The sequence below is a fragment of the Magnolia sinica genome, chromosome 15 (assembly GCF_029962835.1).
Source record: "Magnolia sinica isolate HGM2019 chromosome 15, MsV1, whole genome shotgun sequence".
NCBI classification, from domain to species: Eukaryota; Viridiplantae; Streptophyta; class Magnoliopsida; order Magnoliales; family Magnoliaceae; genus Magnolia; species Magnolia sinica.
Window position 1 is genome coordinate 2,259,527 of NC_080587.1, and position 23,222 is coordinate 2,282,748.

Consider the following 23,222-nt stretch of genomic DNA (forward strand, 5'->3'; position numbering starts at 1 on the left):
TAGAAATATGCATATCTACGTTGCTGCCTTAGTGGCTAATGCATCCAAACGTGCAGTAAAACGTACCTGCTGATGAGAATTGGGTTTGCTCTCCCGTATTTGTAATTTATTCTTTGCTTTTTTCAATACATTTCATGATATAATCATCCTTGTTGTGGAAGTTATTAATGTTGTTTCTGTAGTTAAAACTGAAACTTCTTTGGCTGATGAGGTTACATGTCTTTAATTTCAATTATGGACTACCTCTTTAAGCGGAAAGCGCTCACTCCATATAACTGCCGATGCCATTTAAGAAATTGCTTGTCTTCCAGATGAATTCTAGTGTGCAGCTCTTGTTGTAGTCAGTTCTATGTAGCTCCGTCCACATGGTTTACATGGAAAACATGTGGTGATCATGAATGTCCATCTGATGGGTCACCATGTGGACAGACCATAACTGACGCAGGGATGAACGTGATGAGGTCGATCACCGTCTTCCTCAAGCATAACTACTCCAAATCCACAAAGCTTCTCTGGACTTCTCACAGAGACTTCTCAAATCCACGAAGAAAAAAACAAGGAAAATAGAAAATAAATTCTATAAAATTCGTAATTTGATTGATATTGAAATAAACGAGTCTACGACCCTTTAAATAGAGACACCAAGCCTCCGAAGAAGTTTCGGAATTAAACTACAACTAAAACTCCCTAAAATTCGTGACTTACTATAAATAGTATTAGTAAGTGTCCTATTTGACTTGACCACATTATTCTCTTAATTATTTTAAGCACTTTTCATGTTGGACACAACTCCTAGAGCCCAACAGATGAAGAGTTACAATCAAACCAAAACTTACTAAAAATAGTAAAAACAGAAATAAAAAGGGAATTTGATCGTCGATCTAATGGAATCTCGCAAATTCGGCATGGGCAACCCGACTGGGTTGGCTAACGTAGCTCGTCCTACCCCAAAATCATATTTGTACGTCAAGTAACTCATTCCGGTTTGCAAGATATGCCTGTAAGGTTCTGACAATCTTGATGACTTTTGCCTCCGATCTGGCCTTCTCTAGCCCATCTTGGACATGAAAGTGTCCATGACCTGCTCTACATCAACAACCCAGAAGGGAAAATGATTGGACTGTGGTGCCATCCAATCTGTTGCTTGCAACAGGAAAGCTTAGATGCGGGAGTTCGCATTCAACCAGAAAGACTTGCAACAACTGGTGATGATAAGAGCCATTAATCTTCATAGCCGTTTATGTTAGAAGTTATTTGTTGAGAAATGTCCATGTCCCCCACAGGGATGCATGTAAGATCCATACTGTCCATCTACTGGCCACACCATGTGTGTGTAGTCCAAAACTCAGGTGGTGGTCAGATCATCAGATGCACCGCATGACCCACAGCCTCCTCCTTTGGGTTACAACAGATGCATAGTAGGGCCACATGATGATTGACATGGATCTTGTGCACAGAGAAAACGGGAGACAGATTTTGAATGCTGCTAGCAAGCCTTACGCAATCCAACCATGAGATTGGAAAGTTACTGTGGCTCACATCTTTTCAAGTCAGGAATTGGGATGCAGGAGTGATGTAGAGCGGGTCGCGGACAGTTTCATGGCCAAGATGGATCAGAAAAGGCCCGGTCGACGACAGAAGTGATCCGGACCATCGGACCTTAGATCGGGCGTATCTCGCAATCCGGAAGGAGTTAGCTGACGTAAAATATATGATTTTGGGGTAGAACGAGCTACTTTAGCCAACCAACCCCGCTACGCCGGGTTGCGCCGCCCGGAATTGCGAAAAACCCCTTGATTGACGGTCGTTTCCCTGTTTTAATTTCGTTTTTACTATAAATAGTAAGTTTTAGTTTGATTGTAACTCTTCATCCGTTGGGCTTTAGGAGTTGCGCCCAACGTGAAAAGAGCTTAGAATAATTAGGAGAACGGTTTGGTGAAGCCAAATAGGACACTTACTATTTTTGGCCGAAAACCTTGCGCACTAGTAGACATCACGACTGTCTATAAATAGTAAGTTTACTATTTATAGTAAGTCGCGGATTCTAGGAGTTTGAGTTGTAGTTTGATTATGATTTCTTTCCCATTGCTTGATACCCTTATTTAAAGGGTTGTAAACTCGATTTTAATCATTCATCAATCAATTTCGAATTTATTAGAATTTATTTCTATTTTCTGCTTTCTTTCCTCGTGGATTCGAGAAGTCTCTGTGAGGAGTCCAGAGAAGTTCCGTGGATTCGGAATAGTTATCCTCTTGAGGAAGACGGTGCTCGACCTCACGTCCTCCCCTGCGTCAGTTTGGTATCAAAGCGAGGTTTCTCCTCGGATTGATGGCTTCTAACGACGGGTCGGGCAACAATCCCATGGGCGGTGCTCCAGGGAATTTACCTTTAACGGCGGCAGCTTTCGAAGTAGCGCAACGAGAGAATCAGCAAGCCATGCAAGGGCTGCAGGCTTCCATCGACCGCATAGCGGATCTCTTGGCGGAAAACCTAAGGCAACTCCGTGTTCCTGGTGTCAATCCTCCACCCCAAATTAATCGCCCTGATCGCAGGATAGTACCGACACTGCATCCAAGGGTCATTCCTGAGGAAGGGGGCTCCAGTGAGGAGGAAATCGACGATATACTCTTCCAACACCCAGACATGGCGGCGATCGAGTAGATCGAACGGATCGAGAATTCAAGATGAGGGTTGATATTCCTAGCTTCAATGGCCAATTACACATTGAGGATTTCCTCGATTGGCTTTCTGAAGTTGAGCGATTTTTTGACTATATGGACATCCCTAAAGCAAAGAAGGTCAAGCTTGTGGCCTACAAGTTGAAAGGAGGAGCTTCAGCTTGGTGGGAACAACTGCAACTCGCGCGAACCAGGCAGATGAAAGCACCAATCCGCACATGGTAGCGGATGAAGCAGCTACTACGTGCCCGATTTCTCCCTAGCGATTACGATCAGGTATTATTCCAACAATACCAAAATTGTCAACAGGGTAGTCGGTCGGTGAGAGAATGCGCAGAAGAATTTTACCGCCTGGCGGCGAGTAACGATTTGGTCAAGACTGAATCGCAGCAAGTCACCCAATTCAACGGTGGATTGCGTATGGCTATCCAGGATCGAGTCCAGATGCAGTCCGTATGGACGATGAATGATGCGATCAATTTGGCTACTCGGGCAGAAGCACAACTTGAACGTCCTAACACACGGACCTATCCTACTGCAAGGATTCTGATGGCAGGTCTGCCCCAAGGAACTGCACAGCCTAAGGTGAAGGAGCCCATAGAAGCACGCACTCAACCTCCTATGTTTGAGAACCGAGATCGGGGAAGCGGGCAAGCTAGACCCCAAAGGGGTGTATCGACTACTGCAGGTCCAAGTAAAATCCTGAACCCCTATGCTCGGCCAAGGCCCGATAACTGCTATCGTTATGGCCAACCGGGCCACCTATCAAATACCTGTCCCCAGCGAAAAGTGGCAAACCTCGTCATCATTGATGGTAGTGCTGATAACGCTTATGAAGATCCAGATATTGAAGAACAGGAGCATACCACCGAGGACGAGGTAGATGATTCAGCTTGGATTTAGCAAGATCACGACGAGTCGCTCGTCGTGAGGGGATTATTATATGCGCCAAGAAAAGAAGTGCATCCACAGCGGCATAACATCTTCCGCACTAGGTGTACGGTGAATCGAAAGGTTTGTGACATGATCATTGACAGTGGGAGCAGTGAGAACATCGTCTCGAAGGTTATGGTGGAAAAATTGTAATTAAAAACGGAGCATCATCTTCTCCATATACAATCGGTTGGATCAAGAAGGTCAATTAAAGGTAACTGAACGGTGCACCATATCCTTTTCAATTGGCAAACATTATAAGGATGAAGTAGTATGCGATGTGGTTGATATGGAAGCATGTCACATACTACTCGGTCGACCCTTACAATCTGACCGTGACGTCACTCATAAAGGGCGAGATAATATATATATCTTCGTCAAGGACGGCCGGAAGACCATATTGGCCCCTATGGATCCAAAGGGACCACCTGAAACTTCTAAAGTGGAGGGCCATTTTCTCTTAACCATATGGGACTTCGTGGAAGAATCAAAGGAAACAGGACAGACTTATGCATTAATTGTAAAAGGGGAAGAACTCGAGCCTACCAACATCCCTGAAAAACTAAGGCCCCTGCTACATGAATTCAAAGAAATTTGGCCCGATGACCTTCCCGATGGGTTATCCCCATGCGAGATATCCAACACCATATCGACTTTGTCCCTGGGTCCAATTTACCTAATCGTCCCCATTATTGAATGAGTCCGAATGAGTGCGAGATTCTGCAGGGACAAGTAGAGGAGTTAATCCGTAAGGGTCTTATTCGAGAGAGCATGAGTCAATGTGTTGTACTAGCTCTATTAACTCCAAAGAAAGATGGGAGTTGGCGCATGTGTGTCGACAGCCGAGCCATCAACAAAATCACCATAAAATACAGGTTTCCTATACCACGGTTGGACGATATGCTGAACATGCTAGAGGGTGCAAAAATATTCTCTAAATTGGACCTAAGGAGCGGCTACCATCAGATTCGAATACGGTCGGGTGATGAGTGGAAAACAACCTTTAAAACCAAGGAAGGATTATACGAATGGATGGTCATGCCCTTTGGGCTTTCGAATGCGCCTAGCACATTTATGAGATTGATGAACCAAGTTCTGAAACCTTTCATTGGGCGGTTCGTTGTGGTTTACTTCGATGATATTTTGATATACAATCAAGACGAAACCACCCATATGGAACACCTCAAGAAGGTCCTTCAAGTGCTCACTAAAAATAAACTGTATCTCAATTTAAAAAAGTGCAGCTTCATGACTGATAGCCTATTGTTTCTGGGTTTTGTTGTCACATCCACGGGCATTCGGGTGGATGAGGAAAAGGTGAAGGCAATCAGAGAATGGCCGGTTCCTACAAATATTCACGAAGTGCGAAGTTTTCATGGACTGGCGACATTCTATCGTCGGTTCGTGAAAAATTTCAGTACCATTGTGTCACCAATCACAGATTGCATGAAGAAAGGGCAGTTTCAGTGGACTGACGAAGCCGACAGGAGCTTTGCCGAAATCAAGTGCAGACTATCCACGACCCCGGTTCTTGTACTTCCCAACTTCGACAAACTGTTTGAAGTCGAATGTGATGCCTCATATGTCGGAATTAGGGGAGTTTTGTCTCAAGAAGGTAGGCCGGTAGCCTTCTACAGCGAGAAACTTAGCGATGCACGTAAGAAGTGGTCTACATATGAGATCGAGTTATACGCGGTGGTCCAGGCACTGCGGCACTGGCGACATTATTTGATTCAAAGGGAATTCATACTTTACACGGACCATCAAGCTCTCAAATTCATTAATAGTCAAGCTAACATTAACCGTGTGCATGCTAGGTGGATCTCGTTTTTGCAGGAATTCACGTTCGTACTAAAACATAAGTCAGGGCAACAGCTGATGCACTGAGTCGCCGCGCAACTTTGTTAGTCACCATGAGCAATGAGGTTGTCGGGTTCGAGCGCCTCAAAGACATATATGCCGATGACGACGACTTCAAGGACGCATGGGTTAGATGCCAAGAAGGTCACCCCGATGACTTACATATGCAAGACGGGTTCCTTTTCAAGGGAAATCGATTGTGCATCCCAAACAGTTCGCTAAGGGAACAGATAATCCAAGAGCTACATGGAGGTGGCCTCAGTGGACACCTTGGGCGAGACAAGACGCGAGCTCTTGTGGAAGAACGGTACTACTGGCCGCAATTGGTACGTGATGTGGGAAAGGCAGTCCAACGTTGTTATATTTGTCAGACCTCTAAGGGGCAATCTCATAATACAGGCCTTTACACTCCGTTACCCGTGCCTGACGGCCCTTGGGAGGATTTATCTATGGACTTCGTGCTTGGTCTCCCACGAACACAACGTGGCATGGATTCGGTGTTCGTGGTAGTAGATCGTTTCTCAAAGATGGCGCACTTTATTCCATGCAAGAAGACTCTCGATGCAACACACGTGGCGAATCTATTCTTCAGAGAAATTGTGCGGCTACATGGGGTTCCTAAGACTATTACTTCTGACCGTGACACGAAGTTCATAAGCCACTTTTGGCGGACTTTGTGGACTCGATTCGATACACGACTTCAGTTCAGCAGCGCCTACCACCCACAGACTGACGGTCAAACTGAGGTTGTGAATCGCACGTTGGGAAACCTCCTTCGATGTATTTCAGGAGAAAAACCGAAGCAGTGGGATTTGGCTTTGTCTCAAGCGGAGTTTGCATTCAACAACATGGTGAACCGCTCGACAGGAAAATCCCCGTTCCAGGTTATTTATGGACGAGTCCCTCGCCACACACTAGACTTGGTCCCTCTGCCCAAGCTCCCAGGCATGAGCATTGCAGCGGAACATATGGCTGACAAGATCATGGGCATTCATGCGGAAGTACAAACCAAGTTACATGCCTCGAACGAAAAATACAAGGAGCAAGCCGACAAGCATCGGCGACAAAAAGTGTTCGAAGTGGGTGACCAAGTAATGGTCCATCTGCGCAAAGAACGATTTCCGACCGGAACGTACAACAAGTTAAAGAATAAAAAGATTGGACCGGTACCAATCATCCGAAAGATCAATGACAACGCTTATGTTGTTGATCTTCCAGATGACATGGCGATCTCACGGACTTTTAACGTCGCGGACTTGTTCGAGTATCATGAACCAGCGCATGATGAGAACTCGAGGACGAGTTCTTTTGAAGTGGAGGGGACTGATGTAGAGCGGGTCGCGGACAGTTTCATGGCCAAGATGGATCAGAAAAGGCCCGGTCGACGACAGAAGTGATCCGGACCATCGGACCTTAGATCGGGCGTATCTCGCAATCCGGAAGGAGTTAGCTGATGTAAAATATATTATTTTGGGGTAGAACGAGCTACTTTAGCCAACCAACCCCGCTACGCCAGGTTGCGCCGCCCGAAATTGCAAAAAACCCCTTGATTTACGGTCGTTTCCCTGTTTTAATTTCGTTTTTACTATAAATAGTAAGTTTTAGTTTGATTATAACTCTTCATCCGTTGGGCTTTAGGAGTTGCGCCCAATGTGAAAAGAGCTTAGAATAATTAGGGGAACGGTTTGGTGAAGCCAAATAGGACACTTACTATTTTTGGCCGAAAACCTTGCGCACTAGTAGACATCACGACCGTCTATAAATAGTAAGTTTACTATTTATAGTAAGTCGCGGATTCTAGGAGTTTGAGTTGTAGTTTGATTATGATTTCTTTCCCATTGCTTGATACCCTTATTTAAAGGGTTGTAAACTCGATTTTAATCATTCATCAATCAATTTCGAATTTATTAGAATTTATTTCTATTTTCTGCTTTCTTCCCTCGTGGATTCGAGAAGTCAAGTTGGGGAATTAAGATGCAGAGGATGCCAAGTAGTGAGATCATCATTGGCGCATCTTTTCAAGTCGGGGAATTAAGATGCAGGAGGATGCCAGGCAGTGAGATCATCACTGGCGCAGGCGCATGCTATTGTATGTTAAAAATACAAATTCTTCTCCATACAAGCCTACATGGTATTGTAGGTTAAAAATACAAATTCCTCTCCATACAATCACTTGATTTTTGACTTTTTTGACTTATGTTTGCAGGATATTGACCAATTATGTCTAAATTTAGGCCTACAAGCATAGGATATTGATCAATTGTGATAGGCAGTAGAGTACATGGAGGATTTTTTAATGTATTCAAAATCATTAATTTTTAACTTATTGTTGTAAATATTATTTTTTATTGTAAAGTAATATAATTTTTATTCAATTTTCAGTTTTAATTGTATTGTAATATTTTTTAAGTTTTAAATATTTTTTTAAAAAATACAAGTTCCGATTGAATATTATATATATATATATATATATATATATATATATATATATATATATATATATATATATATATTACTAGCCTACGTTGCATATTGCACAGCTTAAAAGCCTCTCAAATGTCTATAGCCATTCATGTATATAATTTACTATCCTATGCTGCACAGACAATGGTTTCCACCATTGAAACCTTCCTTGAGTGCACAATGGTATTTTTTTTTTTACCATCTAACCTATTCATAAGGTCACACGGACCTAAAGTGAAAACACAAATATCAACTTATTCTAAAACTTTTATGGCCCTTAGGAAGTTTTCAATGGTACGTGTTCATTCCCCCATTGCTTTTTGAGGTGTGGTCTACTTGAACTTCACATCTGCTTGTTCTCTAAAATGATCTTGTAAAATGATTATATGGTCCGGATATAACACATGCATCGTGATAGGGCCCCCGAAACTTTGTCATGTCAACACGGATGCCATCTTACGAATGTTAATTGAACTCAAGTCCAATTTCCAAGGCAGACAGGGAGGGGATTTTATTATTATTATTATTTTTATTTTTAACTCATGGAAAGGCTTTTGAAATATGAGGTATTTTAAGTGTTGAAAAAATATCAGGCTGGGCTGGGCTATTGGGCTTTTGGATGGATAAGTCCAAGCTTGGCCCAAATGAAAATAGGCTAAAAGTATAAGCCCAAACTTGGCTCTTGGGCTTGATAATCCAGTCTAAGCCCATCCCAAGTTGGGCCAGGCCCGAAAGCCCATCGGGTTGGCCCAACCCATTGACAGCCCTAGATGGAGATGTGGAGACATTAGAGTCGGCGACGACATGTCCGTTACCCTTTATAAGATGACCCCGTGCCCTCTCCGGTCACTTGATTCTAAAAGGCTCTCTTTATCCCTTTGGCTTTGGCATGGTATCTATTTATAAAGAAGAGATAGGATTTTAGAGAGAAATACCGGTGTTGCTGTAACACTTTATAGTATTAGCTTATTATATTTAAAGCTTGTAATCTTATATAACTATGTACTCAAAATTTCCTAATCCCTTTACTTATTATGGTAATCCACCTTTAATCCAATGCCCATGCAAACATAAGCAGTGGACCATGAGATTTTAACCATCAAAATTATCATAAGTGTGACTAAAAATTTTTAATGGTTAAAATAAAATATCAACAGTAAAAGATATTTGCATTTAGAACCTTTCAACTGTTGGCGTCAATGAAAAATTGCTTGATGGATGGCTTGATTTACCGGATCTCATCCATAATAATATTCCTAATTAACAAGCAAATTACTTGTTGCATCATATAAACGTCAACCATATTTTAATTCATAGGCACAACAACACCCAAGTATAAATCAAGCTGGCTAAAGCACATTAAATTATAAAGTTGAACTAATTATATGTTACTGGGTTTCAGGATTAGTCAAAGCAAATACATATACAAGTGAATCTAGATTGGGCATGATGAGTCATCTAATGCGACTTCAAATGATACTTTGATGTAAGTATCTGAGGCACGGGGATGAATATGATGAGGTCGATCACCGTCTTCCATAATGGGATAACTATTCCGAATCCACAGAGCTTCATTGGACTCTTCAGAGAGACTTCTTGAATCCACGAGAAAAAAAAAAAGAAAAATATAAATAAATTCTAGAGAATTCATAATTTGATTAATGAATGAAATAATTGAGTTCACAACCCTCTAAATAGGGATACTAAGATAATGGAAGGCAAACTACACTTAAAACTCCTAGAATTCGCAACTTACTATAAATAGTAAACTTACTATTTATAAATGGTCATAATGTCTACTAGTGCGCAAGGTTTTCAGCCAAAAATAGTTAGTATCCTATTTGGGTTCACCACGTTGTTCTCCTAATTATTCTAAGCACATTTCACATTGGGCGCAACTCTTATAACCTAACAGATGAAGAGTTATAATCAAACTAAAACTTACTATTTATAGTAAAAACAAATTTAAAATAGGGAAACGACAGTCGATCTGGTGGTATTCCACAAATTCAGCTCCCAGAACCCGACATGGCAGGGTTGGATAGCTAAAGTAGCTCGTCCTACCCCAAAATCATATATGGTACGACGAATAACTCATTTCAGATTGCGAGATACATCTGATTTAAGGTTTGATAGTCTGGATCACTTATGTCGTCGACCAGGCCTTTTCTGATCCATCTTGACCATGAAACTGTCCGCGACCCGCTCTACATCAGTATCCAACAGGTCTAATAACATGATCATATATATATCCATAGACACTTAATACTCTTATGCAAGGTAGGGTAAAGGCACCAACTCATCCTTAAACCTGATGGTGGGAGATTAGAATAACCACCGCTTTATCCTAAAATCTATTAGGTGGCCATAAAATAGGTACTGAGATCCATGGCAGTTGTTCTCCAACTCAACTTTCCAAAAATGATAGGAGAAACTCTTTCCTTTAACACATATACACATAATTATATCTACAATTGATTATATAAAAAACAACATGTTTGCATAGGACCTATGATCATCATGATCTATAAACAAGATCTTCAATTCAATTGATAAGATCATCACATGGGCTTTTCAAGGCACACAAACATACCAAAAATTATGTATCTTATTATAATTAAAAATTTAGGGTTTATGTCACACAAGCATGTACGAGACACGTATCGAGCTACATAATCATAATTATGTACAACTACGGCATGTAAATGATATGTGTGAAGAGAAAGCATTGTTAGTTTATATGACCAGCATCAGAATTTGTTGATAGCACTAGTCCTCACAAAGAGATCATTAACTTGGTTCTTAGATGACATTAGGGAGGATAGTTCTCTAGAAAATGATATATAACAAATCAACAATCAATCTTAGCATGCTTCCCATTCATGAAATACATATTCATCATGTATATTAATCAGAACTCCACACTTTCCAAATAACCATAAAGGCCATATGATTTTTAGAGGCAGTATATGCAAAAGCATGAAATTTCCCTTTCCCACCAGAGTAGATAAATATAATCTATTTCTTGCTTTTCTAATATACAAAAACCACTTTAAAGATTTTCTCATTTCCTGCATAATCTGCATCAGAATAAGCATATGGTTCAATTGAAGATGTGAAAGCGGTTAATTTAAGAGGGTGTTGTTAATATAGTTAGAATATGAAAAACTAATGTAAATTGAATGGTATAATGAGCCAACATAAACCTACTAATGATATGAATGATATGAAAATACCATATGCAAAAAATCAAACAAAAAGAGCAAAGTCATGGGCACTTCAAGCAAATCCCATCTAGTGGGCCTGTAAGCAGTTTCATTAGGACCGTCAATCTATTGGGCTCAACCAATTGAAATCTAACTTAGTTAGAGGGTCCAACATCTGGGTTCAGGTCATTTCAAGTCCTTATTAATAGTCGGCTTAGTGGTGGCAATGGGCTAGTCTGGCCTAATAGTGGCTGGGTTGTGCTTGGATTGGCATGTCTGGCATGATCAATTTTCATGGGCTTGGGTTTAAGTTATTTTATCCCAACCCACCCCTGACTTGGTATGACTTCACATGTACATGTGTTCTATCTAAGGCCTTGTTTGGATGCATTTGATTCAGCCACACTAAATATAAAACATCAAATGTGATTGTCCATTTGCAAATCTTCAATCTGATGGCTAGGATCATCTTTGGGTGAGATGTTGGGGCGAGGCCCATTCCATGATCTACCCATCCAAATGAATGGATCAGATGGAGCTGCATACAAGCATGATCTGTCACAAACTCTAGGCTGGTCCACTCATCAGGTGGACCACATGCATAGATTGCCACTACCGATTACATGGGTCGGAGAAACGGATGGATGGCGTGGATATACAACACATTATCAAGGTGGGCCCCACCGCCCAGCCTCACCCAAGATGGTGCAGCCCTTACCATGAGGCCCTAAGTGTCCTGTATGCCACGTATTCAATATCTTAGTAGCTGTGTATCAATCACTCGCTCCACCAGAGTATCAAAGTTCTTCGACTTATATCTTCTTCGCCCTCCTCGCTTTTGCACTTGAAGTCTTCTGAAACCCTAAAAAACCCCTAGCAATGGCCAAAAAGGGGAAACCCGAGCAAAAACCAATAGTCATAGAAGACGAATCTTCCCAAGAAGAAAAAGAAGAAGAATCCTCAGAGTCCGATTCTGTAGAGGTAGAAGAGGAAGAAGAAGAAGAATAGAAGCGAGTAGATTCATCCGAAGTCGAAGAAGATTCCGATTCGGAAGAATCCGAATCGCAAGACGAGTCATCCAAATGCGATACGATTCATAATCTCCTCTAGGCCTTCGGCAAGGACCAGCTCATCGACATCCTCAAGCCGGCTGCTCTTAAGAACCGTTCGATCGCGTATCGCCTCATCTTGGCCACAGAATCCGATCCGGTCCACCATAAGCTCTTCATCCATAGCCTCGAATGGGATGCCACCAACGACACGCTCTTATCGGCGTTCAAGATCTATGGTCCAATTGAAGATTGCAATGTCGTGACCGACAAGGTCACTGGTAAATCCAAGGGCTATGGGTTCGTGCTGTTCGAGACCCGTGCTGGGGCCTGCAAGGCCCTGGAGTAGCCGCAGAAGAAGGTTGGCGGGCGGGCAATTTCTTGCCAGCTTGCGTCGTTTGGGCCTGTTCCCGGGGGGCAAGCAGGGGGGTCCAGCGAGTCGATGGCGAGACGGAAGATCTTAGTCTGGAATATACCTCCCATTGTCGACCTCGAACGGTTTTGGGTGTTCTTCGGGAGGTATGGCGAGATTGAGGGTGGCCCGTTGGGGTGTGGACGGGGGTTTGCAATCTTCACCTGGGGCAGGAATACTGCAACCTAGCGATCTCGCGCTAGCCTACAATTCGAAGGCTTTGTTGGTTTTGAATGTAGGGATGGTAGGTCAGAATTTGAATCCAGCAGCAGCAACTCTTGTGGGTCAAAATCCAGCATTGGGTGTGGGGTTGTCATCTGCAGCAGGTAGTGGGTTGTCGCCTACTGTGAATCGGAGCAGCGGGCCCTCTCCTCTTTATGGGGTTGGATTGGGTGCCACAGGACTCAGTGGACAGTCAAGGCTCAATAGCATTAGCCCGAGTGTTATTGGGAGTTACGGGTTGCAGGCAACTCTACAAGGATTGGGTGTATACCAGAGTGCACAGTTCGGTCAATCATCAACGGCAGTGTCTGCAGATCTGGTATTGGATTGATTGGAAACTTTCCCCTGTCTTATCTTGGACGCTAGATAAAACAGGTAATCTTGATCCCATTTGTGATTTTCACTGTTGGTATGATTACTGGTTGGAAGTGCATCAGTTACGTATCTTGGGTATCTTCCTCAAGAGGATAACTATTCCGAATCCACGGAACTTCTCTGGACTCCTCACAGAGACTTCTCGAATCCACAAGGAAAGAAAGCAGAAAATAGAAATAAATTCTAATAAATTCAAAATTGATTGATGAATGATTAAAATCGAGTTCACAACCCTTTAAATAAGGGTATCAAGCAATGGGAAAGAAATCATAATCAAACTACAACTCAAACTCCTAGAATCCGCGACTTACTATAAATAGTAAACTTACTATTTATAGACTGTCGTGATGTCTACTAGTGAGCAAGGTTTTTGGCCAAAAATAGTAAGTGTCCTATTTGGCTTCACCAAACCGTTCCCCTAATTATTCTAAGCTCTTTTCACGTTGGGTGCAACTCCTAAAGCCCAACGGATGAAGAGTTATATTCAAACTAAAACTTACTATTTATAGTAAAAACGAAATTAAAACAGGGAAACGACCGTCAATCAAGGGGTTTTTCACAATTTCGGGCTGCGTAACCCAACATAGCGGGGTTGGTTGGCTAAAGTAGCTCGTTCTACCCCAAAATCATATATTTTACGTCAGCCAACTCATTCCGGATTGCGAGATACGCCCGATCTAAGGTCCGATGGTCCGGATCACTTCTGTCGTCGACCGGGCCTTTTCTGATCCATCTTGGCCATGAAACTGTCTGCGACCCGCTCTACATCAGTCCCCTTCACTTCAAAAGAACTCGTCCTCGAGTTCTCATCTTGCGCTGGTTCATGATACTCGGTCAGGTCCGCGACGTTCAAAGTCCGTGAGATTGCCATGTCATCTGGAAGATCAACAACATAAGCGTTGTCATTGATCTTTCGGATGATTGGTACCGGTCCAATCTTTTTATTCTTCAACTTGTTGTACGTTCCGGTCGAAAATCGTTCTTTGCGCAGATGGACCATTACTTGATCACCCACCTCGAACACTTTTTGTCGCCGATGCTTGTAGGCTTGCTCCTTGTATTTTTCGTTCGAGGCATGTAGCTTGGTTTGTACTTCAGCATGAATGCCCATGATCTTGTCAGCCATATGTTCCGCTGCAATGCTCATGCCTGGAAACTTGGGCAGAGGGACCAAGTCTAGTGTGTGGCGAAGTACTCGTCCATGAATAACCTGGAACGGAGATTTTCCTGTCGAGCGGTTCACCATGTTGTTGAATGCAAACTCCGCTTGAGACAAGGCTAAATTCTACTGCTTCGGTTTTTTTCTTGAAATACATCGAAGGAGGTTTCCCAACATGCGATTCACAACCTCAGTTTGACTGTCAGTCTGTGGGTGGTAGGCGCTGCTGAACTGAAGTCGTGTATCGAATGGAGTCTACAAAGTCCGCTAAAAGTGGCTTATGAACTTCGTGTCACGGTCAGAAGTAATAGTCTTAGGAACCCCATGTAGCCGCACAATTTCTCTGAAGAATAGATTCGCCACATGTGTTGCATCGAGAGTCTTCTTGCATGGAATAAAGTGCGCTATCTTGGAGAAACGATTTACTACCATGAACACCGAATCCATGCCACGTTGTGTTCGTGGGAGACCAAGCACGAAGTCCATAGATAAATCCTCCCAAGGGCCGTCAGGCACGGGTAACAGAGTGTAAAGGCCTGTATTATGAGATTGCCCCTTAGAGGTCTGACAAATATAACAACGTTGGACTGCCTTTCCCACATCACGTACCAATTGCGGCCAGTAATACCGTTCTTCCACAAGAGCTCGTGTCTTGTCTCGCCCAAGGTGTCCACTGAGGCCACCTCCATGTAGCTCTTGGATTATCTGTTCCCTTAGCGAACTGTTTGGGATGCATAGTCGATTTCTCTTGAAAAGGAACCCGTCTTACATATGTAAGTCGCCGGGGTGACCTTCTTGGCATCTAACCCATGCGTCCTTGAAGTCGTCGTCATCGGCATATATGTCTTTGAGGTGCTCGAACCAGACAACCTCATTGCTCATAGTGACTAACAAAGTTGCGCAGTGACTCAGTGCATCAGCTACCTTGTTCTGTTGCCCTGACTTATGTTTTAGTACGAACGTGAATTCCTGCAAAAACGAGATCCATCTAGCATGCACACGGTTAATGTTAGCTTGACTATTAATGAATTTGAGAGCTTGATGGTCCGTGTAAAGTATGAATTCCCTTTGAATCAAATAATGTCGCCAGTGCCGCAGTGCCTGGACCACTGCGTATAACTCGATCTCATATGTAGACCACTTCTTACGTGCATCGCTAAGTTTCTCGCTGTAGAAGGCTACCGGCCTACCTTCTTGAGACAAAACTCCTCCAATTCCGACATATGAGGCATCACATTCGACTTCAAACAGTTTGTCGAAGTTGGGAAGTACAAGAACCGGGGTCGTGGATAGTCTGCACTTGATTTCGGCAAAGCTCCTGTCGGCTTCGTCAGTCCACTGAAACTGCCCTTTCTTCATGCAATCTGTGATTAGTGACACAATGGTACTGAAATTTTTCACGAACCGACGATAGAATGTCATCAGTCCATGAAAACTTCGCACTTCGTGAATATTTGTAGGAACCGGCCATTCTCTGATCGCCTTCACCTTTTCCTCATCTACCCGAATGCTCGTGGATGTGACGACAAAACCCAGAAATAATAGGTTATCAGTCATGAAGCTGCACTTGTTTAAATTGAGGTACAGTTTATTTTTAGTGAGCACTTGAAGGACCTTCTTGAGGTGTTCCAAATGGGTGGTTTCGTCTTGACTGTATATCAAAATATCATCGAAGTAAACCACAACGAACCGCCCAATGAAAGGTTTCAGAACTTGGTTCATCAATCTCATAAATGTACTAGGCATATTCGAAAGCCCGAAGGGCATGACCATCCATTCGTATAATCCTTCCTTGGTCTTAAAGGCTGTTTTTCATTCATCACCCGACCGTATTCAAATCTGATGGTAGCCGCTCCTTAGGTCCAATTTAGAGAATATTTTTGCACCCTCTAGCATGTCCAGCATATCGTCCAACCGTGGTATAGGAAACCTGTATTTTATGGTGATTTTATTGATGGCTCGGCTGTCGACACACATGCGCCAACTCCCATCTTTCTTTGGAGTTAATAGAGCTGGTACAGCACATGGACTCATGCTCTCTCGAATAAGACCCTTACGGATCAACTCCTCTACTTGTCCCTGCAGAATCTCGCACTCATTCGGACTCATTCGATAATGGGGACGATTCGGTAAACTGGACTCAGGGACAAAGTCGATATGGTGTTGGATATCCCGCATGGGGGGTAACCCATCGGGAAGGTCATCGGGCTAGATTTCTTTAAATTCATGTAGCAGGGGCCTTAGTCGTTCAGGGATATTGGTAGGCTCGAGTTCTTCCCCTTTTATAATTAATGCATAAGTCTATCCTGTTTCCTTTGATTCTTCCACGAAGTCTCGTATGGTTAAGAGAAAACGACCCTCCACTTTAGAAGTCTCAGGTGGTCCCTCTGGATCCATAGGGGCCAATATAGTCTTCCGGCTGTCCTTGACGAAGATATATATATTATCTCGCCCTTTATGAGTGGCATCGCGGTCAGATTGCCAGGGACGACCGAGTAGTATGTGACATGCTTCCATGTCAACTACATCGCATACTACTTCATCCTTATAATGTTTGCCAATTGAAAAGGAAATGGTGCACCGTTCAGTTACCTTTGTTTCGCTGACCTTTTTGATCCAACCGATTGTATATGGAGAGGGATGACGCTCCGTTTTCAATTGTAATTTTTCCACCATAACCTTGGAGACGATGTTCTCGCTGCTCCCACTGTCAATGATCACGTCACAAACCTTTCGATTCACCGTACACCTAGTGCGGAAGATGTTATGCCGCTGTGGATGCACTTCTTTTCTTGGCGTATATAATAGTCGCCTCACGACGAGCGACTCGCCGTGATCTTGCTGAATCCAACCTGAATCATCTGCCTCGTCCTCGGTAGTATGCTCCTGTTCTTCAATATTTGGATCTTCATAAGCGTTATCAGCACTACCATCATTGATGGCGAGGTTTGCCACTTTTCGCTGGGGACAAGTATTTGATAGGTGGCCCGGTTGGCCACAACGATAGCAGTTATCGGGCCTTAGCCGAGCATAGGGGTTCAGGATTCTACTTGGACCAGCAGTAGTCGATACGCCCCTTTGCGGTCTAGCTTGCCTACTTCCCTGATCTCGGTTCTCAAACGTAGGAGGTTGAGTGCGTGCTCCTACGGGTTCCTTCCCCTTAGGCTGTGCAGTTCCCTGGGGCAGACCTGCCACAGGGATCCTTGCAGTAGGATAGGTCCGTGTGTTAGGACGTTCAAGTTGCGCTTCTACCCGAGTAGCCAACTTGATCGCATCATTCATCGTCCAAACGGACTGCATATGGACCCGATCCTGGATAGCCATACGCAATCCATCGTTAAATCGGGCGACTTGCTGCGATTCAGTCTCGACCAAATCGTTACGCGCAGCCAGGCGGTAAAATTCTTCTACGTATTCTCTCACCGATCGACTACCCTGTCGACAATTTTAGTATTGTTGGAATAATACCTGATCATAATCGCTAGGGAGGAATCGAGCACGTAGTAGCTGCTTCATCCGCTGCCAGGTGCGGATTGGTGCTTTCGTCTGCCTGGTTCGCGCGAGTTGCAGTTGTTCCCACCAAGCTGAAGCTCCTCCTTTCAACTTGTAGGCCACAAGCTTGACCTTCCTTGCTTCAGAGATGTCCATATAGTCGAAAAATCGCTCAACTTCATAAAGCCAATCGAGAAAATTCTCAATGTGTAGTTGGCCATTGAAGCTAGGAATATCAACCCTTATTTTGAATTCTCGATCCGTTCGATCTACTCGATCGCCGCCATGTCTGGGGTGTTGGAAGATTATGTCGTCGATTTCCTCCTCACTGGAGCCCCCTTCCTCAGGAATGACCCTTGGATGCACTGCCGGTACTATCCTGCGATCAGGGCGGTTAATTGGGGGTGGCGGATTGCCACCAGGAACACGGAGTTGCCTTAGGTTTTCCGCCAAGAGATCCGCTATGCGGTCGATGGAAGCCTGCAGCCCTTGCATGGCTTGCTGATTCTCTCGTTGCGCTACTTCGAAAGCTGCCGCCGTTAAAGGTAAATTCCCTGGAGCACCGCCTATGGGATTGTTGCTCGACCCGTCATTAGAAGCCATCAATCCGAGGAGAAACCTCGCTTTGATACCAAACTGACGCAGGGGAGGACGTGAGGTCGAGCACCGTCTTCCTCAAGAGGATAACTATTCCGAATCCACGGAACTTCTCTGGACTCCTCACAGAGACTTCTCGAATCCACGAGGAAAGAAAGCAGAAAATAGAAATAAATTCTAATAAATTCGAAATTGATTGATGAATGATTAAAATCGAGTTCACAACCCTTTAAATAAGGGTATCAAGCAATGGGAAAGAAATCATAATCAAACTACAACTCAAACTCCTAGAATCCGCAACTTACTATAAATAGTAAACTTACTATTTATAGACGGTCGTGATGTCTACTAGTGCGCAAGGTTTTCGGCCAAAAATAGTAAGTGTCCTATTTGGCTTCACCAAACCGTTCCCCTAATTATTCTGAGCTCTTTTCACGTTGGGCGCAACTCCTAAAGCCCAACGGATGAAGAGTTATAATCAAACTAAAACTTACTATTTATAGTAAAAACGAAATTAAAACAGGGAAACGACCGTCAATCAAGGGGTTTTTCACAATTCCGGGTTGCGCAACTCGGCATAGCGGGTTGGTTGGCTAAAGTAGCTCGTTCTACCCCAAAATCATATATTTTACGTCAGCCAACTCATTCCGGATTGCGAGATACGCCCGATCTAAGGTCCGATGGTCCGGATCACTTCTGTCGTCGACCGGGCCTTTTCTGATCCATCTTGGCCATGAAACTGTCTGCGACCCGCTCTACATCAGTTACATATCTTGGGTATCTTTCACCAAAAGAAAAAACTGTATCTTGGGTGCGTTTGGATGCACTGTTGAATTGAATTGCAATATTAGTCTAGTAGGGTGGAAATAACCAGCCTATAATTTCTTTCTTCTGCATTCGTATTAAGAGACTGAGCTCTGAACTGCACTTACATTGTTTTCAAGTGGGAAATGAAACGAATGTAACTGCAATTTGCAGGGAAGCAGTGTTTCTCATTTCTTCCTCATTAATAATGTCACCAATTTGATTCACTTCAGCATCCACATGCAGCCATAGTATAAATTAGTGAATATTTGTGCATTCGAGCTTTAGAATAACATCTATATTGACTTGGTAGTATTCCAAAAGATAGCTGTATTGCTTCTACAAATGATGTAAACTTAAAGCCCAATCCCCTGCCGAGAACTTTTAGCACTTCTTTGCAATGTCAACTGCCAGCATATCATGTTGTCACAACTCCATTTTTTTTCTTTGTATTCAGTTTGGTTTCACTTACATCCACACCATCCATCCATCTTGAAAGCTCATTTTAGGATGTTCCCAAAAAATGAAAAATGAAGCAGATTTAAATCTTAAGTGGATCATACTGTAGAAAAAAGTTATCATTGATTTCCAATCATTAAAGACATCATGGGGGCCACCGGAATGTTTATTTGTCATCCAACCTGATGAGAAGGTCACAAGGACATGGATGAAGAGACTACACAAATGTTAGATTCATCCAAAACTTTTGTGGCCACGAGAGATTTTTAATGGTCGATTACCACTGTTTCCTATATTATGGTCCACATGAGATTTGGATCTGCTTCATTTTTGGAATCATCACCGAAAATGAGTTTTCAAAATGGATGAACGGCGTTGATTAAAGTATATAATCACGGTGGGCCTCATGGTCAGGGTCGAGTCAAGCTATGCGCCACTCAATCTGACACTTTAAGGTTCAAGGACTGAGCCCGGCCCAAGCCAAGCATGCATCTTGCAAAGGAGGCCCAAGTCCAACTCGAGAGAGTTAGGTCGGCCCAGGCCTAGTCCAATCAAGCATGCATTTTGGCACAAAAGCCCCAAGCCCAACTCGAGAAGTATGCTTGGCCGAGGTCCAGACCGACCCAACCCCAATAGCCTAGCCCGATTGACAGAATGCCTACTTCCCACCTGATTGTTTGTAATTTAGATGTTGATCAAGTAGACCACAATTAGAGGAACGAAATCCACTCCATCCATCTGATTTTCCAACTCATTTTAGAACATAAGACAAAAAATGAGGAGGATCCAGAACTCAAGTGAGCCACATGAGAGGAAATTGAAACCTTCGTAGGGTCATAAGAGTTTCATATTAGGATTTTGTTCTTTTTTTTTTTTTTTTTTTTTTGTGTTTTCAGCTCATTCCAATAGGTATGACTTTATGAATGGTTTGGATAGTATATAAATATCAAGGTGGACCCGTAAGATTTCGGCGATTGGAATTTCTTTACCTATTGTTTCCTCTCCTGTTGCTCCCTTGAGTTCTAGATCTACCTCATTTTTGGTCTCCCATCCTAAAATGAGCTCGAAAAATGGATTGACAGGGTGGATTTCTCGCAAACATCACAGCGGGCCTCACTTAGCTTCCAAGCACATAAACCTACCACAGGCTTTGGCAAGAAGTCTATTTTCTTCCCAGCGCACTCTGTGTTGTCAGAAGTCTTAAATTTGTCTATAACAGGGTTTGTGATGTCATTGACAGTCCACTCAATTTCATCAAGCAGCTGCTCACTCGATCACATCGAGAAAATTTGAAAAAATTCTAGTTGATTGTTAGAATGTTTTGAAGATGGCACTCAATGTCATCGACACTAGTTATTGGATGTATGTCAATGCTTACGAACATCCCTTTTCTTTTCTAGCAAGGTAATCTTAATAACTAGCAATGATCTATAACACATAATTACTATTTAGTAAAATGCAATGAACTCATTTTTAAGTGGCACCCAAACAGGTAGGGCTGTCGAAGGGTTGGGTCTTGTAGTACCTGCACCTGAGCTTACCAGGCTCTGTTCTTGCCAGGTTTGGGTCCTTTTATGTCTGGGTGTGGTTCTTAAAAACCTGGATCTGATCGGTTTTGGGTACCCATTGAGTCTTTGGATCTAAATTTGGAGTTGGCTTTGGGACAGTTAAGAGCATTTACATGATTAGGCCTACCTGCTGGATGGATTAGATCTCACACAAGCATGCCACTTTGGCAGATGAATGATGTGTATAAACAGTCTTTCTTACACGTGTGCAGCACAGGGGAACCTCATTTCTTACTAGAATAATCAATGCATGTTAAAAATCCTTAGTTTTACTATTAAAACTGCCTGGACCCAACCCAAAACCTGACTAGACCGATTTTTAATTGGATCCAAAAAGTGAGACCCAAACCTGGCCTGATCCATTGAAAATGAAAATAACGTTTGGTTGGAACTTTCTTGCAGTGAGGACTACTTCAATCGCTGGGGTTCGACTTCTAGAGATGCTTGGAGAGGATGAAATGGCATTCGATGACCTCTACTGTGTGTCATTTCAGATGATGGATGCTCAATGGCTTGCGAAGCGTGCTTCTTGTATGGAATTCAATGTAAGCACTGTGACACTGCATTTCATTGACAGTGGCTTCTTATCAGGCATACAAATGGCATACATCTGTGTCTATAGATGTCCAAATCGAGGGTCCTATTGTAGATGGAGCATATCCTGGAAATCACATCGATAGGATGAATCTTAACCATCTTACATTGATCATTGAATCTGTACCTCTGATCATCTCCATTCCATGACCTCCATTGGATGGTCCACAATTTGGACTGTTTGGATCAGAACCCACATTGATCATCTCCATTCCATGAATCTTAACCATCTTACCTGATTATTTTTTTTCTCTTTGATCTCTGTCTTCCTCAACTTTCTAGGAGGTTTTGAAATCAACACGAACGCAGCTGGAGCATGAGCTAGCATTGGAAGACGTCTCCAGCATTAAGGATTTGCCGGCTTACAATCTTTTGAACCAATAGCTGGGCCGCATTGGTCTTCTGCATTTTCTTAGCTTCTTGATTTCTGTAGTTCTCTGTATCGCACGGTATAGAAATTCTCCATCCAAACATGTAAATTCAAGTGCTCGAAATTCAATTTTTGAGAAATCCAATTCACAGGTATAGGAAGTAGTCTGAAGAGTAAATACTATTTGAGTGTGTTGTTAATTAAGTGTTGTGCTTGATGGAGGGTGGAAACGTTTTGTTCGGCCCAGAAATGATACAGGTGGGGTCTGCTTTTCAGCAATCTAAGGCGTGCATGTCTTGAGTCCCTAGATCATAAGATGCATCATGATCTAATATCACACCTGTTGGATGATAGTAGCCAATCCGATTGCTGGCTTGCCAATTGTGTACATAACGGGCCCATTGTAACAATTAAGAGGGTGAGATATTTTGTAGTATCTCCCATCAATGATATACAAAGGCTTGCAATTTTTCAGAACATCCAGGCCCATGCTCGACCCAAGGCTTCTATTACAAAGCCAGGCTTCAAAATCAGGGGCCTCTATAGAAAACTAGGCCCACCTGAATCAGGCCAGAATTTGAACCACCACTGCCTAGCCCATCCTGTTGTTAACCCAAGTGCTTGGACCCAACCCTAGAGCACAATATAATCTGAAAATTCATAAAATGCGAACCACCATGGATTGGTCAAACGTTTTAAGCTAGGTTAATCAAAGTGTGGTACAGCAGATGAATGGTCCAGATCATCTTAACATTACATGTGAGGTAACCGAACGATGATCTTTCTTCCTTACAAAATGTATGGTTGCGTGCTTTGATTTGGAGGTAGGCCGCATAACCAAGGAACCCCAATCACGTAACCTCTGGTTCATGGACCCTAGTTTCTTGAAACAAGGCATGATATTTTTCATTTTTAGCCGTCCAATAATTGTCCACTAATCCGATAGCCAGAATATTGAATGAGAGTAATTTTTTGATAAT

At 43.0% G+C, this 23,222-nt stretch overlaps 2 protein-coding genes and 1 pseudogene across 2 annotated transcripts in view; all 3 read left to right on the plus strand.

Annotated features, from left to right (window-relative positions):
- The window catches only part of LOC131227215 (disease resistance protein RGA2-like), a 112,662-nt gene extending 90,141 nt beyond the window's left edge, over nt 1-22,521 (plus strand). Inside the window, exons 3-4 of the transcript XR_009162112.1 lie at nt 21,681-21,823; nt 22,155-22,521. The gene's annotated coding sequence lies outside the window, so the exon portion shown is untranslated. The remainder of the gene's footprint in view (nt 1-21,680; nt 21,824-22,154) is intronic.
- LOC131227217 (putative disease resistance protein RGA3) overlaps nt 1-23,222 on the plus strand; it is a 69,195-nt gene that overhangs the window by 8,938 nt on the left and 37,035 nt on the right. The window lies entirely within an intron of this gene.
- Nucleotides 11,965-22,256, plus strand: LOC131228064 (UBP1-associated proteins 1A-like; annotated as a pseudogene).